Consider the following 13,725-nt stretch of genomic DNA (forward strand, 5'->3'; position numbering starts at 1 on the left):
AAATTTGGCTACAGTTGCAATTATTGTTGATCTTTTGGGCCTTGAATCTTTGGATTATTTTATAAGATTCAATAAAGTTAACATTCATATCTGAATAAATAAATGATGCCGGATGTTAATCTATCTCTGTAACATCCTAACGCTGGTCCTGGAGCCTCTACTAGCGAGCGACGAGTTGGATAAGGGAGTGTGTGCAGTGTAGCGGGACACAATAAGGGATTTCTTTAAGCCAATGGAAGGGTCCTGGGACATGTACACAAGCATTTGTTTGAGGTAAATGTGGTCATGGACAGGTGATGTTAATTACATTGTCTGTTTTTAATGATGACTTTCACATAAATTGTCCAAAATAATGTCTGAACAGACGCCTTTGAGATCATCATTGTGAAGGAATGCCTCATCTAACTATAATCAACACCAAGTTTGTTTTGTGTCTTTCTGCTGTGACACAGAGACAGACGGTCCTCTTCAACACCATGTGAGCACAAAGACGTTAATTCAAGACTTTAGTCAAATACTGTGTATGGTAAATGTCTGATACACACTAGACTAGTCAACATGGTGCCAGACGAAGATGATTCACTGTCTGAATGTGAATGACTCATTCTGGTGACTTTATTTTTAAATGTTAATCATGAGCTTCATCATTGAGACTTTAGAGAACTTTAATCCATTGAAAATCACCAGAGAAGGTTTTGAGTGTTTGAGACGTGGAAGGTTCCGGCCCATAATGATGATTGAGTGATGTAATGTGATATATTATATACTGCAGCGGTTGGGATAATATTAACACGCATGTTAAGAATAATTGGGTTTGTTTTTGTGTCCATTGTGTTCTCATAGTTTTGTGGCCTGAATGACATAATTAAAAGTTTTACGAGAACTGAATTGAGAAGATAGACACATTAGGAGATGTTTTTACAAACATTTAACCCTAAACAATAGTAGGATTTTATTTTTCACAAGTTTCCAACGCTTTAATGCGGTTATATTTAATGCGTTACATCTTTAATGCAGTTATATTTTATGCGATACATCTTTAATGCGGTTATATTTAATGCATTACAGCTTTAATGCAGTTATATTTAATGCGTTATTTCTTTAATGTGGTTATATTTAATGCATTACATCTTGAATGCAGTTATATTTAATGCAGTACATCTTTAATGCAGTTATATTTAATGCGGTTATATTTAATGTGGTACATCTTTAATGCAGTTATATTTAATGCAGTACATCTTGAATGCAGTTATATTTAATGCAGTACATCTTGAATGCAGTTATATTTAATGCGTTACATCTTTAATGCAGTTATATTTTATGCGATACATCTTTAATGCGGTTATATTTAATGCATTACAGCTTTAATGCAGTTATATTTAATGCGTTATTTCTTTAATGTGGTTATATTTAATGCATTACATCTTGAATGCAGTTATATTTAATGCAGTACATCTTTAATGCAGTTATATTTAATGCGGTTATATTTAATGTGGTACATCTTTAATGCAGTTATATTTAATGCAGTACATCTTTAATGCAGTTATATTTAATGCGGTTATATTTAATGTGGTACATCTTTAATGCGGTTATATTTAATACGTTACATCTTTAATGCGGTTATATTTAATACGTTACACCTTTAATGCTGTTATATTTAATGCGGTTATATTTAATGTGGTACATCTTTAATGCAGTTATATTTAATGCAGTACATCTTTAATGCAGTTATATTTAATGCGGTTATATTTAATGTGGTACATCTTTAATGCAGTTATATTTAATGCAGTACATCTTTAATGCAGTTATATTTAATGCGGTTATATTTAATGTGGTACATCTTTAATGCGGTTATATTTAATACGTTACATCTTTAATGCGGTTATATTTAATACGTTACATCTTTAATGCTGTTATATTTAATGCAGTACATCTTTATTGCGGTTATATTTAATGCAGTTATATTTAATTCGGTTATATTTAATGCAGTTATATTTAGTGCGGTTATATTTAATGCGTTACATCTTTAATGCGGTACATCTTTAATGCAGTTATATTTAATGCGTTACATCTTTAATGCGGTTATATTTAATGTGGTACATCTTTAATGCAGTTATATTTAATGCATTACAGCTTTAATGCAGTTATATTTAATGCGTTATTTCTTTAATGTGGTTATATTTAATGCTTTACATCTTTAATGCGGTTATATTTAATGCGTTACACCTTTAATGCGGTACATCTTTAATGCAGTTATATTTAATGCATTACATATTTAATGCGGTTATATTTAATGCATTACATCTTTAATGCAGTTATATTTAATACGTTACATCTTTAATGCGGTTATATTTAATGCAGTACATCTTTAATGCAGTTATATTTAATGCGGTTATATTTAATGAGTTACGTCTTTAATGCAGTTATATTTAATGCAGTACATCTTTAATGCAGTTATATTTAACGCAGTTATACAGTATTTAATGTGGTACATCTTTAATGGGGTTATAGTTCATACGTTGCATCTTTAATGCGTTACATCTTTAATGCAGTTATAGTTCATGCGGTACATCTTTAATGGGGTTATATTTAATGTGTTACATCTTTAATGCGTTACATCTTTAATGCAGTTATATTTAATACATTACATCTTTAATGCGGTTATATTTAATGCAGTACATCTTTAATGCAGTTATATTTAATGCAGTACATCTTTAATGCAGTTATATTTAATGCAGTACATCTTTAATGCGGTTATATTTAATGCGTTGCATCTTTAATGCAGCTATATTTAATGCAGCTATATTTAATGCAGCTATATTTAATGGTGTTATATTTAATGTGGTACATCTTTAATGCGGTTATATTTAATGCAGTACATCTTTAATGCGTTACATCTTTAATGCGGTTATATTTAATATGGTACATCTTTAATGCAGTTATATTTAATGCGTGTTATATTTAATGTGGTATGTCTTTAATGCGGTTATATTTAATGCAGTACATCTTTAATGCAGTTATATTTAATGCGGTTATATTTAATGTGGTACGTCTTTAATGGGGTTATAGTTCATAACGTTACATCTTTAATGGGGTTATATTTAATGTGTTACATCTTTAATGCCTTACATCTTTAATGCAGTTATATTTAATACATTACATCTTTAATGCGGTTATATTTAATGCAGTACATCTTTAATGCAGTTATATTTAATGCAGTACATCTTTAATGCAGTTATATTTAATGCGTTGCATCTTTAATGCAGCTATATTTAATGCAGTTATATTTAATGCAGTTATATTTAATGTGGTACATCTTTAATGCGGTTATATTTAATGCAGTACATCTTTAATGCGTTACATCTTTAATGCAGTTATATTTAATGCGTTACATCTTTAATGCTGTTATATTTAATGCAGTACATCTTTATTGCGGTTATATTTAATGCAGTTATATTTAATGAGTTACGTCTTTAATGCGGTTATATTTAATGCGTTACATCTTTAATGCGGTACATCTTTAATGCAGTTATATTTAATACGTTACATCTTTAATGCGGTTATATTTAATGCAGTACATCTTTAATGCAGTTATATTTAATGTGGTACGTCTTTAATGGGGTTATAGTTCATACGTTACATCTTTAATGCGTTACATCTTTAATGTGGTTATAGTTCATGCGGTACATCTTTAATGGGGTTATATTTAATGTGTTACATCTTTAATGCGTTACATCTTTAATGCAGTTATATTTAATACAATACATCTTTAATGCAGTTATATTTAATGCGGTTACATCTTTAATGTGGAACATTTAATGCGTGTCATCTTTAATGCGGTTATATTTAATGCGTTACATCTTTAATGCAGTTATATTTAATGTGGTACATCTTTAATGTGGAACATTTAATGCGTGTCATCTTTAATGCGGTTATATTTAATGCGTTACATCTTTAATGCGTTACACCTTTAATGCGGTTATATTTAATGCAGTACATCTTTAATGCTTTTTTATTTAATGCAGTACATCTTTAATGCGTTACACCTTTAATGCAGTTATATTGAATACGTGTCATCATTAATGCAGTTACATCTTTAATGCAGTTACATCTTTAATGCGTTACATCTTTAATGCAGTACATCTTTAATGCAGTTTTATTTAATGCAGTTTTATTTAATGCAGTACATCTTTAATGCAGTACATCTTTAATGCAGTACATCTTTAATGCAGTTTTATTTAATGCAGTTACATCTTTAATGCAGTACATCTTTAATGCAGTTTTATTTAATGCAGTTACATCTTTAATGCAGTTACATCTTTAATGCAGTTTTATTTAATGCGTTACATCTTTAATGCAGTACATCTTTAATGCAGTTTTATTTAATGCAGTACATCTTTAATGCAGTTTTATTTAATGCGTTACATCTTTAATGCAGTTTTATTTAATGCAGTTACATCTTTAATGCAGTTACATCTTTAATGCAGTTACATCTTTAATGCAGTTACATCTTTAATACAGTTACATCTTTAATGCAGTTTTATTTAATGCAGTTACATCTTTAATGCAGTTTTATTTAATGCGTTACATCTTTAATGCAGTTTTATTTAATGCAGTACATCTTTAATGCGTTACACTTTAATGCAGTTATATTTAATGCGTGTCATCTTTAATGCAGTTATATTTAATGCGTGTCATCTTTAATGCGGTTATATTTAATGCAGTACATCTTTAATGCATTACATCTTTAATGCGGTTATATTTAATGCGTTACATCTTTAATGCGGTACGTCTTTAATGCGTTACACCTTTAATGCAGTTATATTTAATGCGTTACACTTTAATGCAGTTATATTTAATGCGTGTCATCTTTAATGCAGTTATATTTAATGCGTGTCATCTTTAATGCAGTTATATTTAATGCAGTACATCTTTAATGCATTACATCTTTAATGCGGTTATATTTAATGCGTTACATCTTTAATGCGGTACGTCTTTAATGCGTTACACCTTTAATGCGGTTATATTTAATGTCGGACTGCTACTAAGATCACTTGGACTTAATTATCATTGTTATGCAGATGACACTCAGATTTATATTCACTCTAAGCCTGGTCAAAATCTGGATGTTCTTTTTTAACACACAGTATTTCTGAGATAAAAACATGGATGTCTCAAAATTTTTTGTGTCTAAATAATGATAAGACTGAGTTCTTGCTTATTGGCACTCCTCATCAGCTTCAGTAAGGCTGGTTCACTAATTCTGAACATAGATGGGACTGACTTGGAGGCACAGACTAAGTTAAAAAACTTGGGAGTTATATTTGATTCTAGTCTGTCCTTCGACTCTCATGTGCTGTACATTGTTAAGAACTCTTATTTACATCTCAGAAATATTGCCAGACTTCGGCTCTATGTTATCCCTCTCTGTGACTGAAAGGCTTATCAATACTTTAGTTTTTTCTCGCATTGACTATTGCAATGCACTTCTTGCTGGAGTTCCAAAACCACACTGAACAAATTACAATGTGTTCAAAATTCTGCTGCTAGGATCTTGACTGGAATCAGAAGAAATGAGCATATTACACCTATTTTAAAGTCTTTGCACTGGCTCCCGGTCAAGTTCGAGTCGATTTTAAAATACTTATGCTCACATATAAGGCACTGCATGGTCTGCCACCGCAGTATTTGTCTGCGCTTTTAACTTTATACACACCCAAGCGCCATTTACGCTCTTCACAAGCTGGTCTATTGGCAGTCCCACAGACTCGGTTAGCGTACTGTAGGGGATAGGGCTTTCTCATCCTATGCTCCTAGACTTTGGAATGCACTCCCTTCAAATATTAGAGATGCACAGTCTTTAAGTAATTTCAAATCTTTATTGAAAACGCATTTTTTAGGCTAGCTTTTATTTGACTTTTATTTTATTGTATTTTATCTTGTGTTTTTTTTTTTTTCTGTGATGTATTTTTGTTTTGCTTGTTTTATTATGTAAAGCGCCTTGAGAAGCTGCTTTAAAGGCACTATATAAGAATAAAGTTATTATTATTATTATTATTATTATATTTAATGCGTTACATCTTTAATGCGTTACACCTTTAATGCGTTACACCTTTAATGTGGTTATATTTAATGCAGTACATTTTTAATGCAGTTATATTTAATGCGTGTCATCTTTAATGTGGTTATATTTAATGCAGTACATCTTTAATGCGGTTATATTTAATGCGTTGCATCTTTAATGCAGCTATATTTAATGCAGCTATATTTAATGCAGCTATATTTAATGGTGTTATATTTAATGTGGTACATCTTTAATGCGGTTATATTTAATGCAGTACATCTTTAATGCGTTACATCTTTAATGCGGTTATATTTAATATGGTACATCTTTAATGCAGTTATATTTAATGCGGTTATATTTAATGTGGTATGTCTTTAATGCGGTTATATTTAATGCAGTACATCTTTAATGCAGTTATATTTAACGCGGTTATATTTAATGTGGTACGTCTTTAATGGGGTTATAGTTCATACGTTACATCTTTAATGGGGTTATATTTAATGTGTTACATCTTTAATGCCTTACATCTTTAATGCAGTTATATTTAATGTGGTACATCTTTAATGTGGAACATTTAATGCGTGTCATCTTTAATGCGGTTATATTTAATGCGTTACATCTTTAATGCGTTACACCTTTAATGCGGTTATATTTAATGCAGTACATCTTTAATGCTTTTTTATTTAATGCAGTACATCTTTAATGCGTTACACCTTTAATGCAGTTATATTTAATACGTGTCATCATTAATGCAGTTACATCTTTAATGCAGTTACATCTTTAATGCGTTACATCTTTAATGCAGTTACATCTTTAATGCGGTTATATTTAATGCAGTACATCTTTAATGCAGTTTTATTTAATGCAGTACATCTTTAATGCAGTACATCTTTAATGCAGTTTTATTTAATGCAGTTACATCTTTAATGCAGTACATCTTTAATGCAGTTTTATTTAATGCAGTTACATCTTTAATGCAGTTACATCTTTAATGCAGTTTTATTTAATGCGTTACATCTTTAATGCAGTACATCTTTAATGCAGTTTTATTTAATGCAGTACATCTTTAATGCAGTTTTATTTAATGCGTTACATCTTTAATGCAGTACATCTTTAATGCAGTTTTATTTAATGCAGTTACATCTTTAATGCAGTTACATCTTTAATGCAGTTACATCTTTAATACAGTTACATCTTTAATGCAGTTTTATTTAATGCAGTTACATCTTTAATGCAGTTTTATTTAATGCGTTACATCTTTAATGCAGTTTTATTTAATGCAGTACATCTTTAATGCGTTACACTTTAATGCAGTTATATTTAATGCGTGTCATCTTTAATGCAGTTATATTTAATGCGTGTCATCTTTAATGCGGTTATATTTAATGCAGTACATCTTTAATGCATTACATCTTTAATGCGGTTATATTTAATGCGTTACATCTTTAATGCGGTACGTCTTTAATGCGTTACACCTTTAATGCGGTTATATTTAATGTCGGACTGCTACTAAGATCACTTGGACTTAATTATCATTGTTATGCAGATGACACTCAGATTTATATTCACTCTAAGCCTGGTCAAAATCTGGATGTTCTTTTTTTAACACACAGTATTTCTGAGATAAAAACATGGATGTCTCAAAATTTTTTGTGTCTAAATAATGATAAGACTGAGTTCTTGCTTATTGGCACTCCTCATCAGCTTCGTAAGGCTGGTTCACTAATTCTGAACATAGATGGGACTGACTTGGAGGCACAGACTAAGTTAAAAAACTTGGGAGTTATATTTGATTCTAGTCTGTCCTTCGACTCTCATGTGCGGTACATTGTTAAGAACTCTTATTTACATCTCAGAAATATTGCCAGACTTCAGCTCTATGTTATCCCTCTCTGTGACTGAAAGGCTTATCAATACTTTAGTTTTTTCTCGCATTGACTATTGCAATGCACTTCTTGCTGGAGTTCCAAAACCACACTGAACAAATTACAATGTGTTCAAAATTCTGCTGCTAGGATCTTGACTGGAATCAGAAGAAATGAGCATATTACACCTATTTTAAAGTCTTTGCACTGGCTCCCGGTCAAGTTCCGAGTCGATTTTAAAATACTTATGCTCACATATAAGGCACTGCATGGTCTGGCACCGCAGTATTTGTCTGCGCTTTTAACTTTATACACACCCAAGCGTCATTTACGCTCTTCACAAGCTGGTCTATTGGCAGTCCCACAGACTCGGTTGCGTACTGTAGGGGATAGGGCTTTCTCATCCTATGCTCCTAGACTTTGGAATGCACTCCCTTCAAATATTAGAGATGCACAGTCTTTAAGTAATTTCAAATCTTTATTGAAAACGCATTTTTTAGGCTAGCTTTTATTTGACTTTTATTTTATTGTATTTTATCTTGTGTTTTTTTTTTTTTTTCTGTGATGTATTTTTGTTTTGCTTGTTTTATTATGTAAAGCGCCTTGAGAAGCTGCTTTAAAGGCACTATATAAGAATAAAGTTATTATTATTATTATTATTATTATATTTAATGCGTTACATCTTTAATGCAGTTACACCTTTAATGCGTTACACCTTTAATGTGGTTATATTTAATGCAGTACATTTTTAATGCAGTTATATTTAATGCGTGTCATCTTTAATGTGGTTATATTTAATGCAGTACATCTTTAATGCGGTTATATTTAATGCAGTACATCTTTAATGCGGTTATATTTAATGCGTTGCATCTTTAATGCAGCTATATTTAATGCAGCTATATTTAATGCAGCTATATTTAATGGTGTTATATTTAATGTGGTACATCTTTAATGCGGTTATATTTAATGCAGTACATCTTTAATGCGGTTATATTTAATGCAGTACATCTTTAATGCGGTTATATTTAATGCGTTGCATCTTTAATGCAGCTATATTTAATGCAGCTATATTTAATGCAGCTATATTTAATGCAGCTATATTTAATGGTGTTATATTTAATGTGGTACATCTTTAATGCGGTTATATTTAATGCAGTACATCTTTAATGCGTTACATCTTTAATGCGGTTATATTTAATATGGTACATCTTTAATGCAGTTATATTTAATGCGGTTATATTTAATGTGGTATGTCTTTAATGCGGTTATATTTAATGCAGTACATCTTTAATGCAGTTATATTTAACGCGGTTATATTTAATGTGGTACGTCTTTAATGGGGTTATAGTTCATACGTTACATCTTTAATGGGGTTATATTTAATGTGTTACATCTTTAATGCCTTACATCTTTAATGCAGTTATATTTAATACATTACATCTTTAATGCGGTTATATTTAATGCAGTACATCTTTAATGCAGTTATATTTAATGCAGTACATCTTTAATGCAGTTATATTTAATGCGTTGCATCTTTAATGCAGCTATATTTAATGCAGTTATATTTAATGCAGTTATATTTAATGTGGTACATCTTTAATGCGGTTATATTTAATGCAGTACATCTTTAATGCGTTACATCTTTAATGCAGTTATATTTAATACGTTACATCTTTAATGCTGTTATATTTAATGCAGTACATCTTTATTGCGGTTATATTTAATGTAGTTATATTTAATGAGTTACGTCTTTAATGCGGTTATATTTAATGCGTTACATCTTTAATGCGGTACATCTTTAATGCAGTTATATTTAATACGTTACATCTTTAATGCGGTTATATTTAATGCAGTACATCTTTAATGCAGTTATATTTAATGTGGTACGTCTTTAATGGGGTTATAGTTCATACGTTACATCTTTAATGCGTTACATCTTTAATGCGGTTATAGTTCATGCGGTACATCTTTAATGGGGTTATATTTAATGTGTTACATCTTTAATGCGTTACATCTTTAATGCAGTTATATTTAATACAATACATCTTTAATGCGGTTATATTTAATGCAGTACATCTTTAATGCAGTTATATTTAATGCGGTTACATCTTTAATGTGGAACATTTAATGCATGTCATCTTTAATGCGGTTATATTTAATGCGTTACATCTTTAATGCAGTTATATTTAATGTGGTACATCTTTAATGTGGAACATTTAATGCGTGTCATCTTTAATGCGGTTATATTTAATGCGTTACATCTTTAATGCGTTACACCTTTAATGCGGTTATATTTAATGCAGTACATCTTTAATGCTTTTTTATTTAATGCAGTACATCTTTAATGCGTTACACCTTTAATGCAGTTATATTTAATATGTGTCATCATTAATGCAGTTACATCTTTAATGCAGTTACATCTTTAATGCGTTACATCTTTAATGCAGTACATCTTTAATGCAGTTTTATTTAATGCAGTACATCTTTAATGCAGTACATCTTTAATGCAGTTTTATTTAATGCAGTTACATCTTTAATGCAGTACATCTTTAATGCAGTTTTATTTAATGCAGTTACATCTTTAATGCAGTTACATCTTTAATGCAGTTTTATTTAATGCGTTACATCTTTAATGCAGTACATCTTTAATGCAGTTTTATTTAATGCAGTACATCTTTAATGCAGTTTTATTTAATGCGTTACATCTTTAATGCAGTACATCTTTAATGCAGTTTTATTTAATGCAGTTACATCTTTAATGCAGTTACATCTTTAATGCAGTTTTATTTAATGCAGTTACATCTTTAATGCAGTTTTATTTAATGCATTACATCTTTAATGCAGTACATCTTTAATGCAGTTTTATTTAATGCAGTTACATCTTTAATGCAGTTACATCTTTAATGCAGTTACATCTTTAATGCAGTACATCTTTAATGCAGTTTTATTTAATGCAGTACATCTTTAATGCAGTTTTATTTAATGCGTTACATCTTTAATGCAGTACATCTTTAATGCAGTTTTATTTAATGCAGTTACATCTTTAATGCAGTTACATCTTTAATGCAGTTTTATTTAATGCAGTTACATCTTTAATACAGTTACATCTTTAATGCAGTTTTATTTAATGCAGTTACATCTTTAATGCAGTTTTATTTAATGCGTTACATCTTTAATGCAGTTTTATTTAATGCAGTACATCTTTAATGCGTTACACTTTAATGCAGTTATATTTAATGCGTGTCATCTTTAATGCAGTTATATTTAATGCGTGTCATCTTTAATGCGGTTATATTTAATGCAGTACATCTTTAATGCATTACATCTTTAATGCGGTTATATTTAATGCGTTACATCTTTAATGCGGTACGTCTTTAATGCGTTACACCTTTAATGCGGTTATATTTAATGTCGGACTGCTACTAAGATCACTTGGACTTAATTATCATTGTTATGCAGATGACACTCAGATTTATATTCACTCTAAGCCTGGTCAAAATCTGGATGTTCTTTTTTAACACACAGTATTTCTGAGATAAAAACATGGATGTCTCAAAATTTTTTGTGTCTAAATAATGATAAGACTGAGTTCTTGCTTATTGGCACTCCTCATCAGCTTCGTAAGGCTGGTTCACTAATTCTGAACATAGATGGGACTGACTTGGAGGCACAGACTAAGTTAAAAACTTGGGAGTTATATTTGATTCTAGTCTGTCCTTCGACTCTCATGTGCGTGTACATTGTTAAGAACTCTTATTTACATCTCAGAAATATTGCCAGACTTCAGCTCTATGTTATCCCTCTCTGTGACTGAAAGGCTTATCAATACTTTAGTTTTTTTCTCGCATTGACTATTGCAATGCACTTCTTGCTGGAGTTCCAAAAACCACACTGAACAAATTACAATGTGTTCAAAATTCTGCTGCTAGGATCTTGACTGGAATCAGAAGAAATGAGCATATTACACCTATTTTAAAGTCTTTGCACTGGCTCCGGTCAAGTTCGAGTCGATTTTAAAATACTTATGCTCACATATAAGGCACTGCATGGTCTGGCACCGCAGTATTTGTCTGCGCTTTTAACTTTATACACACCCAAGCGTCATTTACGCTCTTCACAAGCTGGTCTATTGGCAGTCCCACAGACTCGGTTAGCGTACTGTAGGGGATAGGGCTTTCTCATCCTATGCTCCTAGACTTTGGAATGCACTCCTTCAAATATTAGAGATGCACAGTCTTTAAGTAATTTCAAATCTTTATTGAAACGCATTTTTTTAGGCTAGCTTTTATTTGACTTTTATTTTATTGTATTTTATCTTGTGTTTTTTTTTTTTTCTGTGATGTATTTTTGTTTTGCTTGTTTTATTATGTAAAGCGCCTTGAGAAGCTGCTTTAAAGGCACTATATAAGAATAAAGTTATTATTATTATTATTATATTTAATGCGTTACATCTTTAATGCGTTACACCTTTAATGCGTTACACCTTTAATGTGGTTATATTTAATGCAGTACATTTTTAATGCAGTTATATTTAATGCGTGTCATCTTTAATGTGGTTATATTTAATGCAGTACATCTTTAATGCGGTTATATTTAATGCAGTACATCTTTAATGCGGTTATATTTAATGCAGTACATCTTTAATGCAGATATTTTTAATGTGTGTCCTCTTTAATGCAGTTATATTTAATGCAGTTTTATTTAATGCAGTACATCTTTAATGCGTTACACCTTTAATGCAGTTATATTTAATATGTGTCATCTTTAATGCAGTTATATTTAATGCGTTACATCTTTAATGCAGTTATATTTAATGCAGTACATCTTTAATGCAGTTATATTTAATGCGTTACATCTTTAATGCAGTTATATTTAATATGTGTCATCTTTAATGCAGTTATATTTAATGCGTTACATCTTTAATGCAGTTATATTTAATATGTGTCATCTTTAATGCAGTTATATTTAATATGTGTCATCTTTAATGCAGTTATTTAATGCGTTACATCTTTAATGCAGTTATATTTAATGCGTTACATCTTTAATGCAGTTATATTTAATGCAGTTATATTTAATGCGTTACATCTTTAATGCAGTACATCTTTAATGCAGTTTTATTTAATGCAGTACATCTTTAATGCGTTACACTTTAATGCAGTTATATTTAATGCGTGTCATCTTTAATGCGGTTATATTTAATGCGTGTCATCTTTAATGCGGTTATATTTAATGCGTGTCATCTTTAATGCGGTTATATTTAATGTGTTACACCTTTAATGCGTTACACCTTTAATGCGGTACACCTTTAATGCGGTACATCTTTTATGCGGTTATATTTAATGCAGTACATTTTTAATGCGTTACATCTTTAATGCGTTACACCTTTAATGCAGTTATATTTAATGCAGTACATTTTTAATGCAGTTATATTTAATGCGTGTCATCTTTAATGCGGTTATATTTAATGCAGTACATCTTTAATGCGGTACATCTTCAATGCAGTTATATTTAATGCGTTACATCTTTAATGCAGTTATATTTAATATGTGTCATCTTTAATGCAGTTATATTTAATGCGGTACACCTTTAATGCGTTACACCTTTAATGCATTACACCTTTAATGCGGTACATCTTTTATGCGGTTATATTTAATGCAGTACATTTTTAATGCGTTACATCTTTAATGCGTTACACCTTTAATGCAGTTATATTTAATGCGTGTCATCTTTAATGCGGTTATATTTAATGCAGTACATCTTTAATGCGGTACATCTTCAATGCAGTTATATTTAATG

The sequence above is a fragment of the Xyrauchen texanus genome, chromosome 45 (genome assembly GCF_025860055.1).
Source record: "Xyrauchen texanus isolate HMW12.3.18 chromosome 45, RBS_HiC_50CHRs, whole genome shotgun sequence".
Classification (NCBI taxonomy): domain Eukaryota; kingdom Metazoa; phylum Chordata; class Actinopteri; order Cypriniformes; family Catostomidae; genus Xyrauchen; species Xyrauchen texanus.